The sequence below is a fragment of the Macaca nemestrina genome, chromosome 16 (assembly GCF_043159975.1).
Source record: "Macaca nemestrina isolate mMacNem1 chromosome 16, mMacNem.hap1, whole genome shotgun sequence".
Classification (NCBI taxonomy): Eukaryota; Metazoa; Chordata; class Mammalia; order Primates; family Cercopithecidae; genus Macaca; species Macaca nemestrina.
Genome location: NC_092140.1, coordinates 49,918,493 through 49,936,073, shown reverse-complemented (window position 1 = coordinate 49,936,073; position 17,581 = coordinate 49,918,493). Strand labels below are relative to the sequence as shown.

Genomic DNA, 17,581 nt, shown 5'->3' with positions numbered 1-17,581 from the left:
TCACTTATAGTGTTTTAATTTAAGAAAAGATATATATATATATATATCTATGAAAGGATGGTAAAATTATCTGTTTTCAGTAATAATGCTGTTTTGAAGGTTAAAAAGTAGGAACTTACTTAGCAAAGAAGACAAAAATCACAGAAAAAGGAAAATGCTAAAATGTCCTCATTTATCACCTGTGAGGGTAAGGTGTATCCTACTGCTATTAAATGTTTAATGTAGCTGTTGGCAGGTGTGTATAATGAGCTGTTTAAAGTCTGAGAGACTGCTCGCATATCTATTTCTCATTTGCCTATTGCAAAATGTTGAAATTATCTCTACACTCTTGAAAATTCATTATAGTATTATTTCCTTTTAGTTAAGATTGTTCGTAGCATACAGTGGTTTTAAGATTTGTTCAATTTTATTTACTTTGGATAAAGTGGATATTTTCCTTTGTTAGGGAAAGTAGAACTCAGCCTCTGGGAGATTTTACTGGATATAAGAAGAGTTTGATTATTAAAGGTTAAGTGCATTGCAGAGTACTGCTTATTTGTTAAAATTTTGTAGACCTTATTTAAGAATTCCCTCTAATGCAGTTATCAGTTGTGTGGTATTTCGTTAAATTAATTCATTTTATTTTTGGCCATCCTTAGACCAACACCTTGATTTAATTTCTTCAAATGAGTCCTGTTCTAACAATTCAACTTGTACTCAAATAAAATTAATTAAATAAATAGGAATTTAAAATGTGGACAAATTTTAATATATAAACATTGAAAGCAGTAAAATATCTTGTAGACATATGTTTTAGATTACAGATTCTTAAACTGTAGCATGTATAAGTATAAACATTATAGATTCTTTAAAAAAATGTCAAGACATCACTCCAAAAGGATTTTATTCATGAGATGCAATAAAACATGACTTCCTATAAAGCACTCCATGTGATTCTGTTGAAAATGGTAAACCAACTGAACAGGGAAGTACACCTGGATAAATAGTCATAAGGAACTCATACAGAATATTAAGTAGATATCTAAAATACCTCTGCAGAAAAACAGGGAGCAGAGTATTTGCATAAACTTGTACTGGGTACTAGGGTAGTTTTGAGGAAGGCACATATCTCCTTTCTCAGAAATACCTATTTATTTGACAGTATGATAACACTGATGTTACCTTCCCAAATACTTATTACAAGAAGAGGAAAAAAATTAAACATATTGCTTGTCCTTTAAAGTTAATATAAGAACAGAATACTTGGGTATTAAAGCGTAGATGCTAAATGAAGTATCGATTAATATTATTTCCACTGACATATTCTACATTGAAGATGCATAATAATCTCCAGCAGCAATTGTTAGATGTGTATAGTCTTGGGTCCCACATTTAAAACTTATAATCTAGCAACTCGGATCAGACAAGGGAATTTCTTTTTGTAATACCATCCTATAATACGGTTTTGATCCAGTTGATTTGTGTGCCACATTCTGAGAACACTGTTCAGAGTAATAAGATTGCAAATGAAAAAATTATTCAGAATATACAACTAGATTAAATTTCACCAGAATAACATTGGGGCTATGTCCAAATAAAGTAGTAAGTCATTTTTTTTTAATCATTAAGACACTCAAAATTACTTAGCTTATTCTACTAGAAAAAATTTTACATTTACTTCTCAGATATTTTCAAAAGATATTCAATAATTTTCATACTAAATTTTCAAATCAAAATACTAGATTATTTTTTTTTATTTTACTTTAAGTTCTGGGATACATGTGCTGAATGTGCAGGTTTGTTACATAGGTATACATGTGCCATGGCAGTTTGCTGTACTTATCCACCGTCATCTAGGTTGTAAGTCCCACATGCATTAGGTATTTGTCCTGATGCTCACCCTCCTTTTTCCCCCCACACCCCGACAGGCCCCGGCATGTGATGTTCCCCTCTCTGTGTCCATGTGTTCTCATTGTTCAGCTGCATATGAGTGAGAACATGTGGTGGTTGGTTTTCTGTTCCTGTATTTGTTTGCTGAGAATGATGATTTCCAGCTTCATCCATGTCCCTGCAAAGGATATAAATGCATTCTTTTTTATGGCTGCATAGTATCCCATAGTATATATGTGCCACATTTTCTTTATCCAGTCTATCATTGATATGCACTTGGCTTGGTTCCAAGTCTTTGCTATTATAAATAGTGCTGCAATAAACATACATGTGCATTTATCTTTATGGTAGAATGATTTATAATCTTTTGAGAATACATCCAGTAATGGGCCTTCTGGGTCAAACGGTATTTCTGGTTCCATATCCTTGAGAAATAGCCACACTGTTATCCACAAAGGTTGAACTAATTTACAATCCCACCAATAGTGTAAAAGTCTTCCTATTTCTCTGTATCCTCGCCAACAACTGTTGTTTAAACACTTTTTTTTTGGGGGGGGGAGTTATACCTGATGTAAATGACGAGTTGATGGGTGCAGCACAGCAACATGGCACAAGTATACATATGTAACAAACCTGCACGTTATGCACATGTACCCTACAACTTAAAGTATAATAATAATAAATAAATTAAAAAATAAAATAAACACTTTTTAATAATCACCATTCTAACTTGCGTGAGATGGTATCTCATTATGGTTTTGAATTGCATTTCTCTAATGTCTAGTGATGATAAGCTTTTTTTTTTCATATGTTTGTTGCCCACATAAATGTCTTCTTTTGAGAAGTGTCTGTTCTTATCCTTAGCCCACTTTTTATGGGAAGATTAAAATTTATATTGCTTTTAGTAAGGCTTCAGGAAAAATGTTAATGAAACACGAAAGACAGAGAGTTGAGCCCAGTTAGAAATAACATACTATATATAGTCTGTCAATTTTGTTTGTTAATTTCAAGTAATACAAACTCAGTTGATATATTTGAAAAAAGAGGAAGTTTACCATAACTCAACAAGATATCTGACACAATCCAAGTGGAAAGAGAAAACAGTCCCCACTAGGGTATCAGCTTTTATGTTACAAATTTCTCACTTTATCTTTGGAACCACAGAATCTCACATCCTCATATCAGTTTCTATATTCACTTTTTTACTTTTCTCTTCTTCAAAATGAGCTTTTCTTGCCTCTTCACTTGAATGAAGTGAAAAGTATCCATTTGCAGTTCCTGTGCTGTTAGGTATTTTCTTCTTTCAATTTTTATGCTCTAAAGAATGAGTTTTATAGAAAAGATAATTTAAAATATATATTTTAGCTTATATTTTGACACTATTTAAGGCAAATATTTCCACAATCCTCCATGTAGGATTTTCAACATTTATTTATTCAAGGAACATTTATTTAGAATCAGCAATGTGCTTGACAGATATCATAAATTTTGACAAAAAATGACATGACAACTAGCAGTCAAAAAGATAAAATCAAGTAGGAAGAGAGGAAAGCAACTAAATTACATATGGTAAGTTATATAATATGAGAACATGAGCCTTAGCTTTCTTATGCAATGAAATAAGAAATCACAAAGAAGGCCATGTTGGAAAAGTTGGAAGGATCAGTACGTCCTTTTCAGATGACCAAAGGAAAAGAATATCTGAGGTAGAGGGGAGAGAAGATACAAAGGCAAGTACATTTGAAGCAGCATAATTGGTGAGGGGAAAGAGAAGTTATTCTTTAAGGAAAACGCATGAGGTGCAAGTTCAAAAACTGAAAGGAAATTGCTTAGAAAAATTCAAAAGATAGGTCATAAATTCATTAGATAAGGTAGTAGATAACAAAAATCATACATGATATTCAACATCTTTTGTTTTCACATCTAGCATCCAATCAGTTTTTACTAATGTATCACAGTTTTCCTCAACAGAATTTGTTCTCACATTCTTAAAGACTGGGTGAATGTTCTTTGTATCCAGGCTCAAGTGTGTGACTCAATTTTGGCCAATCAGAGCAAAATATTTGACGATCACAGTGACTCGTTCAAAGTTGGAGCATGAAGTACTACAGACAAATTATATTTAGAGTTTTCATTTGTTTGCTTTTTCCCGTCACTGTTGGGAGTGAGATTGGCAGTTCATTCCATTACCAATATTCTGTCACATTTAGAAAATGCCAAATTTCCTAGGAAGTGATGATAATTTTAGTAAAAAATAAGCAATATGTGCCAAAAGTAGTGATAATTCTTCTTTGGAGAGCAATAACATGACCATAGTCCTAAAAAAACGTTCCCACAAAAAATTCCATAAATAAAATGCCTGTGACACAGTCAGAAATAACCACTTATATGTTAAGCCAACAAAGTCTTTTTGAAAAATAGCAAGGCATAAAAATAAAAGGCTAGTAAAAGAGACTCATGAAGAATCAAGATGTTAAACTATAACAAATTTTAAATTAATTATGCTGTCAATAATCAAAGAGGTTTACAAAATTGATAATTTTGGCAGAGAACAGTACATCATGAGGTGAGAAAACCATAAAAATTCTAGAAATCAAAAATAAAATAAACAGGAAACTTCAGTCTGGTCAGTTGCTTTCTCTATGTTAATTTAAATGATGATGTTGATTTTACTTTTTTAGTTTACAAATATAATAAAGAGAATTGATTGATTTTCAAATTCATCTTTGAATACTAACCCCATATTCTTGGGATAAAAAACAGTTGATTGTGATATATTATTCTTATTTATTATTGAATTCAATTTTCTAATATTGTGTTTAAAAATTATGCATCCATATTTATAAAAGATATTATAATGTCCTTGTACAGATTTGGTACAAATATATACCATCGTATGAATAAAACTTACAAACATTAGCCCAAGAAGACCAATGCAAAGGAACATAAAATATACAATTCCATTTACATAAGGTTAAAACTAATAAAAGAAAATTATATTATGGAAAGTCAAGTTAAGAAAAAGCAGCAAAGTGATAAGCATAAATGTCAAGATACTTGCCACCTATAAGGAAAAATGTTCGTAAGGAGGAATAGTGATTAGAGTAGGGGCTAAAGAGGAGGATGGGAGCTGGAAGGGTTTCATTCTATTTCTTATTTATCTTTTATTTTAAGTTCTGGGATAGGTGTGCAGGTTTGTGGCGCAGGTAAACTTGTGTCATGGGGGTTAATGGTACAGGTTATTTCATCATCCAGTTGTTAAGCTTGGTATCCATTAGTTATTTCTCTTGATCCTCTCCCTTCTCCCACCCTCCACCATCTGATAGGCCCCAGTGTCTGTTGTTCCTCTCTATGTGTCCATGTGTTTTCATCATTTAGCTCCCATGTATAAATGAGAATATACAGGATTTAGTTTTCTATTTCTGCTTTAACTCGCTAAGGATAAAGACCTATAGTTCCATCTATGTTCCTGCAAAGGAAAATATCTTATTCTTTTTTTTTATGGCTGCATGGTATTTCATGGTAATGAATATGTACCACATTTTCTTTATCCAATTTGACATTGGTAGGCATTTAGGTTGGTCTCATGTGTTTGCTATTGAGAACAGTGTTGCAATGAACAAAGGTGTGCATATGTCTTTACTATAGAATGACTTCTATTTCTTTAGGTGTATACCCAGTAATGAGTTTATTGGATTGAAGGATAATTCTATCTTTAGATCTTTGAGAATTGCGCCACTGTTTCCCGCAATAGTTGAGCTAATTTACACTCCCACCAATAGTGTATAAGCATTACTTTTTCTCCACAACTTCACCAGCACCCGTTATTTATTGGCTTTTTAATAATAGCCATTCTGACCAATGTGAGAAGGTATCTCAATGTGATTTTTATTTGCATTATTTATAGTGATTTTGGACGTTTTTCACTTGATTGTTGGCCACTTTTCTTTTGAAAAGTGTCTGTTCATGTATTTTGTCCATTTTTTAATAGGGCTCTTTGTTTTTATTTCTTGGAAATTTGTTTAAGTTCCTTTTAGAAGTTAAACATTATACCTTTGTTAGATGTATAGTTTGCAAAAATTTTTTCTCCCATTCTGTAAATTGACAGTTTCTTTTGTTGTGTAAAAGCTCCTTAGTTTAATAAAATCTCATTTTTCAGTGGGTGTTTTTGTTGTAATTGCTGTTGGCATCTTTCTTATGAAGTTTTTGTCAGTTCCTACATCCTGAATGGTATTGCCTAGGTTGTCTTTTGGAGCTTTTAAATTTGGGGGTTTTACAATTAAGTCTGTAATCTACCTTGAGTTGATTTTGTAATATAGCATATGGAAGAGGTCCAGTTTCAAGTTTCTGCATATGACAAGCTAGTTATTCCAGCACCATTAATTGAAAAGGGTGTCATTTTCCCATTGCTTGTTTTTGTCAGCTTTGTCAAAGATCAGATGGTTATAGGTATGTGGCCATATTCCTTGGCTCTCTATTCTGTTCCATTGGCCTTTGTTTCTGTGCTATTATCATGCTGTTTGGGTTACTGCAGTTCTATAGTATAGTTTGAAGTCACGTAGCACGATGCCTCCAGCTTTGTTCTTTTTGCTTAGTATTGCCTTGGATATTCAGGCTCTTTTTTGGTTCCATGTGAATTTTAAAATATATATATGTATATATTTTTTTCTCTCTCTTGCCTGATTGCTCTGGCTAGGATTTCTAATACTATGTTGAATAGAAGTGGGAAAACAGGGCATCCTTGTCTTGTGCCAGTTTTCAAAAGTAATCTTACTGGCTTTTGCCCATTCAAGAGCCATCTATGACATTCTCTTTCTTAAATTGTGTGTTGATACAGATGTGTTCATTTTGTGAGAAATTGCTGAGCAGGCCATTGGTTTTCCGGGGATAAGGAAGTACATTTTGGGATGTGCATTATTTCTTATTTTAACAATAAATGATTTAATAATCTTAAATTACCTTTGTAAATAATAAAAAGAATAAGTTGCCAAACTATATGATTCCATATTTCAAATTAGAGTGTGATCAGTCTTGGTCTTGAAGTTCAAAATTCAGATTTAAACCCTAAACTTATAATCAACAGTCATTTTTTGCAAGTTACTTTTATCTTTCAGAATATTGTTTTTATCTTTAAGATAAAAAGAAAAAAAAAATTTTGAAACAGAATCTCACTCTTCTTCCCAGGCTGGAGGGCAATATGGTCATCATGGTTCACTGCAGCCTCCCAGGATCAAGTGCTCTTCCTGCCTCAGCCTTCCAAGTAGCTGAAACTACAGGCATGTGCCCCCAAATCTGGCTAATTTTTGTATTTTTATGGCAACTGGGTGTCCCTATGTTGCCCAGGCTGGTCTCAGACTCCTGGGCTCATGCAATCCTCCTGCCTCAGCCTCCGAAAGTTCTGGGATTAAAGGTGTGAGCCACTGCAACTGGCCTAATGAAAACTTTTTAACAAGAAAAAAAAATCTCAGAAGTTGTTATGAAGATTACATGAAGTAATGTTGATTTCATCTCACAAATATACATGCCCAGGCCAGTCTCCTCTGCCCTGTTTCATTGCTAAAGTCTGTGGTCAAAGCACCATCACTTTATAAAATAATGAGTCCGACATCTGAATTCCTATGCTTAAATTTTATTCTCAACTTTAGTTTTCTTTCTATAAAATAAATTAATAATATCATTCCCTCATTTATCATTTTTTTGGCAGCCCTTCACTATAGGATGAAGATCAATTTTCTTTTCATGGCAAAGAAGGATAGTTTATAATTTTAGACTTCACTCTCTCCAGTCTCAGTTTCCACAAATCTGCATCATGAAATCTAATTTTCTATCACAAGAACTTAGAATTTCCCATGTTTCTTTTTATTACTTACCTTTGAACAACGTAATCTCTGTGGCTGAAATTCTCTCTCCCATCTTTGCTGTCTGATAAATGCCTATTCATCCTTCTAGATGCAGCTAAAATCCTGCTCTTCTATGAAATCTTAAGGGTTTCCCCTGACATAGTCAATATGTCTAAACTCTGGGCTCCTTTTAGTACTTCATCTTCATGATTTATTAGTTTGTACCTGTATTGTGGGCTAGCCAAGCTTTAGAACTTTGCTGGAATTTCCATATAAGTTAGTATTTCTTTTGTCTCTGATATGTTCAAGAAAAAAATAAAGAAAGAAAAAGAGATAAGGACCAGGAGGTAATGGGAATGGAAAAAAAGGATATATCACATCTGTTGGGATAAGACTGAGTGACTTTTCCCACCATTTCTTTAGTTATACTCTCAAGATTTTGTGCCATGTCAAGGTGTTCTCAAGAGGAGCAAGTGCAAAAGAGGGACAGCTGTGGTTCTACTAAACTTGAAAGAGTTTAAGCAACACAACTCATAAAAGACAGAAATAAAAGTAGAGTCAATGCCAGTTAGAAAATTTCTCCAATGTGGGTCCCAGCCACTCACATGTTATACCCTCACATATCAAAGTGAGTCAATTCCAGTATCTGTTACCCATATCTAATCTTGTTTTATCCATATTGTATTCTATTATTGCTTAACTGAATTTTAGTAAAGCATTGTTTTCTTCTAGAATACTAGCCATATTTACTAATTTTAGAATGTGGCATATTGATCACTGTTCAGGAGAATTGGAAAGCATTCTCCCACAAAGAAATCTTCTTCCTACAAAATAGGCTACTCAGAGATTTGCCCTTATAAAAACATGTTCCATCACCAACTGATAATTTGGAGTGTGAAATTTGGAGTCATTATAAATAAATGTAGGATTTATTTGAAGCCAATATATTTCATGCATTCAGCATTTCTCACACAATTATCATTTATGTGGACCTCTTATTGAAGCTCAGTTTCAGCCAATTTAAAACATAATTGCTTATCTCACCTAAATGCTCACATGAGACATGCAAAGTAAATTTTGGATTGCCAATGTCATCCCAAATGCTGAGACACAATTCTTGATAGCTTGCTCACATTTTTGCACATCTTGCAAGAGAGATACTAACTGCCCTTTTACCTGGAGTTTGTTTTTAAGGATATTTGCACTGTCCTTATTGTAGGATTTTTTTTTTAATTACTAGGCTTCATTTCTTAGAGAGCAGTTTTAGGTTTATGGAAAATTGAAGAGATAGTACAGATCTCCCTTATACCTCCACTTCCTTCCAATCAGTTTCCTATTATAACGTTTTGCATTAGGTGTGGCATTTTGTTAGAATAGATAGGGCAATATTGGTACATTATTATTAACTAAAGTTCATAGTTTACACTAGAGTTCAGGCTTTGTATTGTACAATTTTATGGATTTTGACAAATGTGTAATGTCATATATCCAATATTAAGGTATCAAACAGTATAATTTTAGTGCCCTAAAAATCTCTGTGCACCATTTATTCATCTCTCTCTTCCTCTAACCCCTGACAACCACTAACTTTTTTCTGTTTCTACAAGTTTGCCTTTTTCTGACCTGTCATATAGTTGGAATCATACAGTAATACTTTTTTCAGACTGACTTTTTTCCCATAAGCAATATGCATTTAAGGTTTTTCCAAGTCTTTTCATAGCTTGCTAACTATTTCTTTTTATTACTGAGTAATATTTCATTGCACAGAAACATTTGTTTATTTACTCACCTTTTGAAACAATATTTTGTCTTTTTTAGTTTTGGGCAATTATGAATAAAGCTTCTATGAACATTTGTATGCAGTGTTTATGTGAACAAATGTTTCCGCTTCACTTAGATAAATCAAATGTGAAAAAACATTACGCTTAGCTATGAGAAACACAGTTTTAACATGTTTATCTATATGAGAAGCTTCCGGAATGTCTAAAATGACAGTATCACTTCACATTTTTACCAGTAAGGAATGAATGAGCCTACTGCTCTGAATTCTTTACAGCATTAGTTGTTTTCAGTTTGGAGGGTGTAGCCAGTCTAATAGATGTGTGGTGGTATGTCATTGTAATTTTAATTTAAAATTCCCTAATGACACATGACACTGTGAATCAGTATATGCTTATCATATATATATATATATATACACACACACACACACACACACATACGTATCATATATGTGTCTTCTTTGATGGTGTCTATTCATATCCTTTGTCTATTTTTGATTAAACTGTACTCTTACTGTTGAATATTAAAGGTTATTTGACATATTTTGAGGTAAGTCCTTTATCAGATAAGTGTTTTGTAAATATTACTTCCCAGTCTGTAGCTTGTCTCTTAACAGTGTCATTTGTATAGCAGAAATATTTAATTTTAACAAAGTCTAACATCAATTGTTTTCTTCTACACATTGTTCTTTTCGTGTTGGTTTCTAAAAGCTTATTGCCAAATGAAAAGTCACATATATTTTGTCCTATAATATTTTCCAGAAAGTATAGAGTTTTGTGTTTTATATTTAGGTGTATAATCCATTCTCCGTTAAATTTTATGAAAAGTGTATGGTGTGAGTTGGATTCCCTTTTTGGTTTTTGTCCATATACATGTACAAATATTGTAGCACCATTTATTGAAAAGGCTCTCTCCATTGCATTACCATTTCTTTTCTGTCAAAAATAAGTAGACTACATTAGTGTGGATCTATTTCTGGGTTATATATTCTGTTCCACTGATCTATTGACTTATTCTTTCATCAATATCATACTGTCTTGATTACTGGGAGCTACATAATAAGTTCTGAAGTTGGATGATGTCAGTCCTCCAGCTTGTTCTTCACTATTATATTGGTTGTGTTTTTAGTCTTCCTTTCAAAATTTTAAATGCTTACTCCACTCTTGTATAGTTTCTCATGAAAAGTTGGATGGCTGGGCGCGGTGGCTCAAGCCTGTAATCCCAGCACTTTGGGAGGCAGAGGCGGGCGGATCACGAGGTCAGGAAATCGAGACCATCCTGCCTAACAAGGTGAAACCCCGTCTCTACTAAAAATACAAACAAAAATTAGCTGGGCGTGGCGGCGGGCACCTTTAGTCCCAGCTACTCGGGAGACTGAGGCAGGAGAACGGCATGAACCCGAGAAGCCGAGCTTGCAGTGAGCCGAGATCGCGCCACTGCACTTCAGCCTAGGAGACAGAGCAGGACTCCGTCTCAAAAAAAAAAAAAAAAAAAAAAAAAAAAGAAAGAAAAAAGAAAGAAAGAAAGAAAAGTCGGATGTAATTTATACTCTAGTTTCTATATATGTTAGGTATTCCTCCCCCAATCCCCTGGTTTCTATCTAGATGTTATTTTTGTCTTTGGTTTTCTGAAGTTTGAGTATGTTATACCTAGGTGTGAGGTTTTTGGTATTTATTCCTCTTGGTGTTCTCTGAGCTTTTTGGCTATGTGGCTTGAATTTTATCATTAGTTTTGGGAAATATGCAGTCATTATTGCTTCAAATAGTTCTTCTACACCTTACTCATTTTTTTTCTCGTATCCCCATTATGCATATGTTATACCTGTTTACATTTTTACATGATTTTTGGATATCCTGTTCTATTTTTCCAGTTTTTTTAATTCCTTTTCTGTATGTGTGTATGTGTGTGTGTGTGTGTGTGTGTGTGTGTGTATATATATATATATTTGCATTTCAGATTGGTAGGTAATTATTGTCATATCTTCAGGGTCACTGGATACTTTACTTGAATGAGTTCAATCTACTGGTGAAGGCATCAAACGAATTCTACATACATTTTTAAATTTCTAGCATTACCTTTTGATTCTTTATTAAAATTTCAGTCTCTCAGTTTATATTACCCATGTGCTATGGTTTGAATGCCTTTCCTTTCTGAAACTCATTTCAAACTTAATTTCCACTGCAACAGTATTGAGTTGAGACCTTGAAGAAGTAACTGGGTTACGAGAAATCAATTCATGAGTGGATTAATAGATTAATCAATTATCATGGGAGTAAGTTATCACAAGAGTGGATTTGTTATAGAAGCAGGTTAGGCTTTCCAGTGCCTCCTCTCACCCTGTGAGGCCTCCCACCTTGTTGAGACACAACACTAGTAGCCAACCAGATGCAGCTGCCCAATATTGAACTTCCTGGTCTCCAGGACCATATGAAATACGTGTCTTTTATTTATACATTATAAGACTTAGTCATTCAGTTATAGCAACAGAAAACCAAATAAAGCAATGTTTATTCTTTTATGTTCACTTTTTTCCCATGAATGACCTTAGCAAATTCCTTATAATTATTTTTAATTGCTAGTCTGATAAATTCAGAATTTGTCATGAGTCTGAATCTGTTTCTCATGATTCCTCTCCTGATTTTTTAAAAATATATTTATTTGCCTTCTAGCATATTTCGTAGTTTTTCTTGTTGGTGTTGAGAGCCAGACATAACATATGAGGTAACAGAACCTGAGATGAACTGGTCTTTATTGTGAGAGATTATGTTTACTTGGGTAGGGCTTATATCAAAAAGATACTTACACTTGTATGTATATAAAGTACTATTCACAAGAGCAAAGACATGGAATTAACCTAAATGTCCATCAATGGACGCTAGATTTTTTAAAAAGGCATAGATATCATATCTATCTATATATAGATATCATATATCTATATGTAGAAATCATATATGTCTATCTATGGATATTTATATATCTATCTGTATGCAGCTCCCATATATCTGTATATAGATCTCATATATCTATAACTATCTATCTATCTATCTATCTATCTACACACACACCATGGAGCATTGCTTAGCCATAAAACAGAATGGAATTGTTTCTTTTACAGCAACATGGATGGAACAGAAGACCATTATCATATGTGAACTAACTAAGAAACAGAGAGTAAAATACTGCATGTTCTCAAAAGTGGGAGTTAAATAATGTCTACACAAGGACATAGAGAGTGAAATAATAGACAACAGAGACTTCGGAAAGGTGTGAGAGTGGTAAGGGGGTGAGGGATAAGAAATTACCTCGGCCGGGCGCGGTGGCTCACGCCTGTAATCCCAGCGCTTTGGGAGGCCGAGGCGGGCGGATCACGAGGTCAGGAGATCCAGACCATCCTGGCCAACACTGTGAAACCCCGTCTCTACTAAAAATACAGAAAATTATCTGGGCGTGGTGGCGGGCGCCTGTAGTCCCAGCTACTCGGGAGGCTGAGGCAGGAGAATGGTGTGAACCCGGGAGGCGGAGCTTGCAGTGAGCCATGATGGCGCCACCGCACTCCAGCCTGGGTGACAGAGCGAGAGGCCATCTCAAAAAAAAAAAAAAAAAAAAAAAAAAATTACCTAATGGGTACAATGTACACTATTCAGGTGTTGGTTACATTTCACCATTATGTAATACATTCATGTACCAAACCTGCACTTATACTCTTTAAATCTATTTTAAAAAAACGAATAAACAAATATCTTTTTGTAGTAAGAAAATTAAGAGTGTCTTCCAAAGTATTGCATTTAAACATAAGGAGATATACTATGTGACAGAAAAAAGCAACAGCAGAAAGCTAACATTGAGAAATACAGTGACTTAACAATTTTCCAAGAAGCCTAAACCTTAAGGTCATTCTTGTCCCCAAACCACATGTTTTCAATAATTTAAATTGATGTATAATAGTTGTACATATTTCGGGGGTATATGTGATATTTTGATGTCTGTAAAAAATGTGTAATGATCAAATCAAGGTAATTGGAATATCCATCACCTCAAAATTTACCTTTTCTTTCTGTTGGGGACATTTTAATTCTAAATATTTTGAAATAAACAATAAGTTAGTGTTAACTATAGTCCCTCTACTGTATTACTGAAATATTAGAGCTTATTCCTTCTATCTGTGTTTTCGCACTTTTTAACCAACTTCTCTTTACCACCACACTCCACATTCTTCCTGACCTCTGATAACCACCATTCTACTGTCTACCTCCATAGTCCATTTTTTTTCATGACCTACATAACAGTGAGAATATGCACTATTTCTCCTTCTGTGCTTGGCTTATAATAAATGGATAAAGAAAGCATGACTATATATATACACACACACACACTGGAATATATTATTGTGTGTATATATACACTATATATGTATTGTATGTATATATGCATATACATGTATATATACATACAATACATGTATACATGTATATATATACATGTATACATGTATATATACATATACAATATACATGTATATATTATATATGTATACATATATTATACATATATGCATATTGCATATGTATATATAATATACATATATTGTGTGTATATATATATACTACACATATATATCTGTATAGTATTGGAATATATTATTCAGCCTTTAACAAGAAATATCATTTTTGGCTACATGAATGGCACTGACAGTCACTATTTTAGGTTTCCAGTTATTGTCACTTAGAGACTGATTCTTTTAAATATGATTGTGTGCATGCTATCTCAACACCTTGCAGAAAACTGTTAACCATTATTTGTTGTTATAATCATTTATTCATGTATTCTGCAAATATATAATGAGACTGGGCACAGTGGCCCATGCCTGTAATACCAGAACTTTGGAAGGCCAAGGCAGGAAAACTGCCTGAGCCCAAGAGTTGAAGACGAGCTGGACAACATAGTGAGACACTGTCTCTACCAAAAATAAAGAAAATAATCTGGGCATCATGGTAAAAGGATGTAGTCCCTGCTACACATGAAACTAAGTAAGGAGGATCACTTCAGGTTAGGAGTTTGAGGCTTCAATGAGCCTTACCACTGTACTCCAGTGTGGGTGACACAACAAGACTTTGTCTTAAGAAATAATACCAAACAAAATAAAATGCTAAATATGTAATGAACATGTAACAAGAAATTTTTCATGTTATTTTTCCCTCCTTTCTATACCTCTTACATTAATTTCTATTGTTTGTTGGTGAAATAAGTCAAATAAAAAATATTGTGCTAAACATTTTAAAGGGTTATATGCTGTAGATTATATTAATTGCACTATTACATTAAATGACAATTTGACTGCATAAATATTTTATGTTTAAATTGCTTTAGCTTCAGCACTTCCAAAATATTACTTCATTGTGTTTTTACAAATCATGTTGTTGTTGCAAAGTTTGATATCAGTCAGATTCTCAGATTCTTTTTTCTTTATAGGGAGACTTTGCTGAATTCACTGTATTTAAGGTATTTATTTAAATTTCACTCTAATGTGACTAGATAGTCGTTTTCCTCATCAGTTCTATTTGGTACTCTGTGAGCCCCAGTTGTCAGTAGTTTTATTTTTTCTTAGTTCTGGGAAATTTGTCATTATTATATCATTGATTATCTTTTCTCTTTTTTAAGTTTTTTTCTGTTTCTTTTGTATATTTAATATCTAGATGTTAGTAATTCTGTTTCTTTTTTTTCTTAAGTATCATATTTTTTCTCTTATATGTTATCTCTCTAATATTTCCTGCTGCCTTCTGGAAAACTTTTTTATTGTGCTTTTTAGTTGAAATGACATAGGATTTTTCTCATTCACTTTGTAAGCTGGTGACCCCGGCTAGTGATGCTCCCACTAGGGCCTCACTCGGCCACACTACCTGCCGGAGGAAGTGGCCCACCCAATCAGTCTGCTGAGACCACACTTGGCTTGTGCACCAGCTCGGCCCCAGCCCACCCGTGTTATAGCTCATACCCGTGTTCATAGGTTCCCAAGTTCTTGCCCCACATCCAAGAAGAATGAGGATACGCTGACAATTGAAGGATAAGGATGACAGAGAAGAATTTTTTTGAGTGATGAAACAGCTCTCAGAAGAGAGGGGACATAAGGGTGGTCAACCACCAGGAATTGGGTGGTTTCTCTCTCAGTGTGGCTGGGTCTGTGGCTTTTATAGGCACAGAATGGGGAGAAGTGGGCTGTAGGTAGCCCTGGAAAAGGTAACATTTGATTGGTTAAAAGCATTACTCAGAAAGAACCAATCACGAAAGAGTAGGCAAACAGGAATAGACGTTCTCACTTTGGATTACAGGATTCAGGCTGTTTTGGGCTTAAAGATGGGTTTCACTGGGATTTGCCCCTGTCTGCCTAGGATTTGTCTGCCTAGGATTTGTCTGACTACTGCTGCTCTCACAAGTATGCATTTCTTACCTTTTGGCCTTTTCTTATTATTTTGGATCATTTAATTAAATATAATATTTCTCATATGCAATTAACTGTCTTACTATAAAAAATATTTCTAGTTCATGTAACAAGGTCTTCTCTTATTTCCTTGGGAATATTTATTATGCTCACTATTCTAGTAATTATTTTCATACATTCTGTGTTACACACTTTGCTGACTTCCACAGTGTTTGACTTATTGTCTATTTATCTATATGTATTGAAGGGTTAGAAAAGGTGTGATACCTTTTGTCACCCATAACAGTCATAGATGACATTTCTGTAACAATGACAGGTTAACAAGAGAAAAGTATAACACATTTATTTTATCAAAGTTTTACCTGACATGGACAAATTCAAAAATAAAGAACCAAAGACCCAGGGAAAAATGTCTGTTTTATGCTTGGATTAGATGAAGAATGAACGGATGTGGAGAAATGGGATTGGACTGAGGGGGGAAGATCAGCAAGACATGTCTGTTTAGATTATTCTTTCCCTCTCTATGTAGCATTTCTTCTTCCTAGGTATAAGGCAAGGACCCTCTGGAATGAGACTTTTATGACCAACCGTCCGACAAGGTGGGTCAGATAATTTCCTTATGGCCAGCTCTTACACAGAAGGGTGAAGAAATACTGGAGTAATTTTTCTTTTTCTATGACCTGTCTTTGTGAAGAGGGACTCTAGTTTCTATGGATTGCCTCAGGGAAGAAAAAGAAGCAAGAAACATTAGGGCAGGAGGTCAGAGAGAGACTTTGTTTCTGAAGCTGTTCCTAGGGCTTTGCAATCTCCTTCAGTTGAAAGTAGTCAGCATGCCAAAGCTCAATACTTTAGGCAATTGTTTTCTGAGCTCTAATACCATCCATCCATTTATCTGCCTGTTTATTCATATCCATCATTGTCATCATTAGGTTATTGTTTTTATGGATAAATTGAATTGGGGAAGAAGTAAGCTTGGGCCCTTTTTTGTGACCCTTCAGCTAGTTTAACATAATACTTAAATTTTAAATACAGAAACATTTCTATGAAATTCTATCCTAAAGCGAGATGGAAAAAGGAATGTATATAAACATATCATGATGAATGGCTTTCTGGTTAACATTTCCCTGATAGAGTGCCCCTTGTTTTATAAAACCTAACTTCATAGATAGAACTGAAAAATATTTTTTTCCTTGACCGAATTTTAGTCAGGCTTCTCTGAGCCCTTTGGTTTGACTTGGCTCAACTTTGGGCTTCTGTCTCTGTCCTTGTAAAGTACAGTTTTAGCAAGAATTTGCTAAGTCAATTTAGCCAGAAGATCCCACCCTTGATATCTAATTACTTTTAATAGTTTAACAAATTACTCATTTTCCACCATCCACCAGGTAATATTTGATTACTCTGACCTGTCTTCTGCAAGAATTCTGTCACTTTGCTTTATCCAGAATCTTCCCTTACTCTTGAAGTTTCCTCTTAGTAATTTTTTATCCACAGACTCCAACTCTGCTCCTTGGATATAAATTTCCACTTTTCTTTGTTGTATTCATAGATGAGCACAATCTCTCTCCCTTACTGCAAAATCTGATTAAGATAGTCTCTATACCTATTTTGATGACCCTGAATAAAAAGCCTTCCTTGCTGTTTTAAACCAGTATAA

The 17,581-nt window shown here is 34.1% G+C and overlaps 1 long non-coding RNA gene across 1 annotated transcript in view; it reads right to left on the bottom strand.

The window, feature by feature from the left end:
• LOC139359225 (uncharacterized) overlaps positions 1-17,581 on the bottom strand; it is an 81,118-nt gene that overhangs the window by 58,227 nt on the left and 5,310 nt on the right. The window lies entirely within an intron of this gene.